This window comes from Nannospalax galili, unplaced genomic scaffold (assembly GCF_000622305.1).
Source record: "Nannospalax galili isolate Female #2095 unplaced genomic scaffold, S.galili_v1.0 scaffold663, whole genome shotgun sequence".
Lineage (NCBI taxonomy): Eukaryota > Metazoa > Chordata > Mammalia > Rodentia > Spalacidae > Nannospalax > Nannospalax galili.
Genome location: NW_008351881.1, coordinates 4,498,517 through 4,504,111, shown reverse-complemented (window position 1 = coordinate 4,504,111; position 5,595 = coordinate 4,498,517).

Below are 5,595 nucleotides of genomic sequence, written 5' to 3'. Positions count from 1 at the left end.
ACTCGTCCTATTGCAGAGACACTTGTACATCCATGTTTGTTGCTGCTCTTTTCACAATAGCTAAGAGATGGAAGTAACCGAAGTGTCCCTCAGCTGACGAGTAGATAATGAAAATGTGGTTCATTTATACATGGGAATTTTACTCAGCAGTAAAGAAAGATGAAATCATGAAATTTGCAGGTAAATGGATGGGAACTAGAAACTGTTATACTAAGTGAAGTAACACGGACTCAGAAAAAAAAATCGATGTATGTTCTCCCTCATATGTGGATCCTATAACCAAATCCTGATGGGTGAGTATGTATCCAGACATAACTACAGGAACCAAGATAATGGAAAGGAACAGGGAGGTAAAGGAAAAGAAATAATCTGAAAAAGAACAGTAGGAAACAAGCCTTAATAAGGGAGATATGGGTAAAAATTGGGTTATTTAAAGAGAGGTGGGAGGGAAGGGTATACAGGGAACCTTGTGTATAATGGAAAGAAGGAACTCAAGAGAGGTAGGACCATAGGAGAAGAGTATTATTAAGGGAGAAAGGGGAAAAATAAGGGAATCTTAATTGGGGAAACCATGATGGAGTGGTTAGGCAATGAGAGAGATTAAATAATACCTAGCTAGTTTTAAAAGCCAGAGGGAACCATATTAGTCCAACAACCTACTGAAAAATTATACATACCAGATCAAGAAATATATGTCTAGGTAAAGTTTATCTGAGAACCAATGTTCTTTGCCCAAGATTTATCTACATGGTACACAGTAATTAAAAGTCCCAGACTGGTGGGACTAACTTTATTGGATGTTTAACAGACATACTTTGAGGCCTATACTAATTTGGTCAGAGGGACATAAAAGACAGTTTTTGCCCCTTTCCCTCCTAGGTTGACTAGTTCTAGGGGACTATGAGCATCTCTCAAAATGTCCTTTAATTGTGGTGGGTCACTTGTCCTCTTGATCTAGGAGGGCGCGGAGACCCCATGAGATGGACTTGAACCAGTGTCCAGTCTACAAAGAGGAGGGTCAACACAGAGGAAACAATTTCTCCAGGCTTCCAAGCAAAGCCAGCCATGGTTGAGCAGGACTGTTGACATCTTCACATAGGCAAAACTGATAAAAGAAAGGAGCCAGGGGCTCCTCCCAAGCCCTTGTGACCCCTGAGGAACAGATCCCCAAATGGCCTTATGAGTAAAAATAAATTGGTTTATCTGGGCCAACTGTATGGCCTTAAATACCTAACCAAAAATTAAAGGGGATAATATAACTTTTTAAGAGTCCATATGTATAGCTAAAGGCTGTATAACAAGCAACAATGCCAGATAAGAGATACCTTCTTTTGAGTTGTTAGCTGGGATAGCCCAAGGGACTCCCAGATAGTAACCCAGCATAGAACTGGGAAAATGAACAGCAGACCCCAATCTTATCTAAAGGAATATTGACAACTGATTGCTGCTAGATGAGGAACAGCAGACCTTCCTAAAACAAGGACCACTAGATAGGCTGACTAGATTCAGCAGATGGACAAGAACTGGAGAATGGCTGGGGGTGTTGACAACACAGAGGACAGTAACAGGGATGACAGAGTATAAGGGCTCCAGTATGTGAGACAGGGGAGGCTATGGGAGGGTGCCATTTGGGAAGTGGATACATAGATGAATAAGATTGCGTGGGATGTTCTGTATCCTATACACACAGAAAAATCAGCATTTTTTTAAAAGGACATATTTGAGGAGAAAGCATAAAAATTTACTTTGTGTTAAATAGTAGAGATGATGAACATTACCAATGAAATCTACCTGATGACTTTATATCAATACTCAGGTGCTACGATTCTGAGTGTGACCGACTGTGACTAGTAATCATCATATACATAAGGATTAAAAACAAATGTGCATACATATAAGTGTTAATAGCATTAAAAATGTAGGAAACAGCATATTTTTAAATGAAATGGAGATCTTCTTTAAAGGGTAAAAACTCATTCAATTTTATATCTTACAGGGTTTATGCTGAGTTCAATACTGTATAACTGTATTAATTCAACTGTGAACCTAAAAATTTACAGCTACTTTTGAAAGAGATGTATCCTTGCTCTCGAGAGTTACTGAATATTTTAAAGCTGTAATGAAATGCTTTTTCTAATCATGTGGTTATTAAATGAAAAAAAATTAAAAATATAATAATTCTTCAAAGCATAAAAATTTGCTCCTTAATAATTAGTATTTCTGAAAAATATTACCATTGAAATCTACCTGATGACTTTATATACATGCTGAGATACCAAGGAGTTCCAAAATTAACCGACCATGACTAGTAATAATCAGATATATAGAGGTTAGAAATGCATGCGCAAACATCTTAGTGTTAATTGCATTAAAAATGAATTTTTCTGTATGAAACTGTGTATTTTAATAATTAAATGGAGATCTTTTTTAAAGGTTAAAACCTCATTTAATTTTATGTCTTATAGGGTTTATACTGAGTACAATATTATATATTAATTCAACTGTAAACCTAAAAATTTACAGCCACTTTTGAAAGTGATGCATCTTAGCTCTGGAAATTGTTATTGACTATGTCAATGCTGTTGTAATGAAATGCTTCTTCTAAGTATGTGCTTATCAAATAAATAATTTTAAATAACCTATTGTAGATTGTCTTCTATTTTAGTAGTGAAAACAAGTCAGATAATCTACAAAGCCCTACATTCTGTTTCCAACAGAGGTCTGAGGTAGCAACATAAGTAGCTATGCCACTAAATACTAAAGTTTTATGCATTCTTATCCTTCATTGGATAGAATGTGTTTTACAAAGATTTTCCTTAGTAAAATAATGAAGTATCAATCACAAGCAAGAAGAAAATAACTGAGCTTTTAAACCCTAAAATGAATCAGCCTGATATTTTAGAACTATTAGAAACCCTGATTGAAAAGAAAATCTACATTCTCTCACTTTCTCCATCCCCAGAACATCCAATAGAACTCACGAGAAGCAGTGGGTATAGGACTGAAGAATCTGTTCATCCCATCAGTTCAAGACTGTTGGTCTTGCCTAGATTTGAAGCAACATTTTGTATACATGTATTCCTCAGAAGTATGGGATTCAAAATGTTCTGAATCAAAAGAAGATCAATAATGAAACAAACCATAAGGCTCCAGTTCCCTTGAGCAAACACAAGGCTGTAACTACCCAGCTCTAAGCAAGTTGAGCCTATAGGATATAAAATGATAAGTATAAGAATATTGCACCCAGGTCAACCACAGTCATTACTAACTTAAATCTCAAAGCAATGTCTTAACTAAAAAGAACATGTCCAATTCTTGCACAAGTATTATTTATGTTAGATCACAGTTTCCCATATACAGTGACAATTAAAGGTTAAAGAAATACAAATGATTTATTATTTTAGTTCCAACTTCAGGAGCTTGGAATTGGCTACTTTTGTTGAAAAAAGAAACAGCCGAACAAACCGAAAATAAGGGCTTATTTTCATGCATCAGAAAATTTTGTTTACAAAACACAGACTCAGTAGATGACAATTTTTCAACAAGGTAGGAAGTCAGAATACTGAAGCAATCAGCCGGATTTTAAAGTGTGATACATGTAACAAAAGAAACAAAGAACAACATGAAAATTCTTCATAAGAAAATTTTCTGGATTTGTATATAACATGACCATACATAGAAAATCACAAAGATGTTGTTTTTTTTTTTAAAAGAAATGACATAGAGATTAAAAAAAGAGAGCAGAAGAGCCAGAAAAATGTAGTTAACTGATCACTGATGAAGAAATAGGCAATCAATAATACACAATTCAGTACATATTACTGGAATAAGGGGCATTCATGTTTGAGGGGAGGAAGCAAGGACTAAAAGAATAAAGTGAGCTGTACAGAGATGTTACATCTTTAATTAAAAATAAACCTGATAATGGATCAAAATTCCAGATACACAACACAAAACACAGCAAAAATCCCAGAACAGGCAATGGGTTATAGTTCCATAGTAAACCACTTGCCTGCTATGCACAAGGTCCTGGGTTCAATTCCTAGTACATCCTGAATTAAAATTCAGAATAAGTAATCAGTGGGACCATGAGCTTAATAAAGCATCTTCAGGCATAACAAGAAACATCTGGATTCATAAAAGAAAATAAAAAGATATTCTTGTTTGATTAAGATGAAAAACTTCTGATAGAAGTTATGCTTGAAAGGTTAAAAATAAGTCAGGCACTGACCAAAATATTACAAATAAACACAAGTATATAAAGATCTCAAAAATCAAAAATAAGAAAATATCCAACTATATATAAAATGATAAGAACTGACACTGTACAAAAATATATACAGTATTTATGCACACATAGGCATGTATTATGAAAAGATGCTAAACATGATGTTATTTAGCAATTGCAAATTTGGAAATTGAAGAGATATTATAAACATCCATGTTGCCGTAATTAAACTCCCACACAATTTCAAGTCATGTTTGGGATGAAAAACAAGGAAACATTCATCCTTTGTTTCTCAATGTGTAAGAGAGTATGGATACGTTGGTCAAATACTGAGGACTCCGCTTAAATGAGACATTCAATGTGGCCAAGCTCATGGGAGCAGCTAGTGGTGAATACCAGCAGAAACGGAGGAGATACTAATTAGGAGTTGGTGATCAGTGAGTCCAAACTTCAGTCATGCAAAATGAGGATATGCTAGAGCTCTGCTGCATCACAGTTTTTTTTTTTTTTGAAACGTCATGAGGCATTTTTTTATTAAAATTTCGTATCAACACAGACAGAAGTGGGCATTCTGCAAACCATTAATTGCAAGTCCTGCCTGCAGAGGACTACTGTGCTAGTCCATGGGTAACCCTGTGAATATGCATTGTATGCCCTCAAAGGAGAAGTAAAACAACTCTTTAGCATTTGATATTGATGGACTATATTGAGTAAGTTTGTTAACACACAGAAATTGCCAGATGCAGCCTGAAAGTCAGTAACAGTCTTGGTAATGTGAGAAAATTGAACTTTTGAAGAAAGGACAAATGCATTGAACTAGCAGCAATCTGTGCTTTATTTGCCCTTAGCTCTGGCTAGGTAAGGACAATTAAAGAAAGAGATGTTAGGGACTACAACAAACATTTTTAAAAATCTAAAATTCTAAGCCTAAGCCAGCTATGTTTTTGTTATTCATATTGCACCATCTTGACAACTTTAATGGCAGATAGACAGTCCACAAGCTCCACTAATGCAACACAAGCAGCAAGTGCTGAACTTGCCTTGTTCATTTTGACTCAGGACCCAAAGTGACACCTGTGCTTGCTGCTAGATAGGAAGCATGGAAATTTATGTCATGCTAATTAGTAGAGGTGATAAACATTACCATTGAAATCCACCCTATGACTTCGTAGACATACATAGGTGCCAAGGGTCCAAGTGCAACTGATTATGACTAGCAATAATCAGATGCATAAAGATTAGAGATGCATGCACCAACATCTCAGTGTTAGTAGCAAGAACAATGAGCCTTTCTGTAAGGAACAATATATTCTAAAATGAAATGGAGATCTTTTTTAAAGGTTAAAAAACTCTTCAATTTTACATCT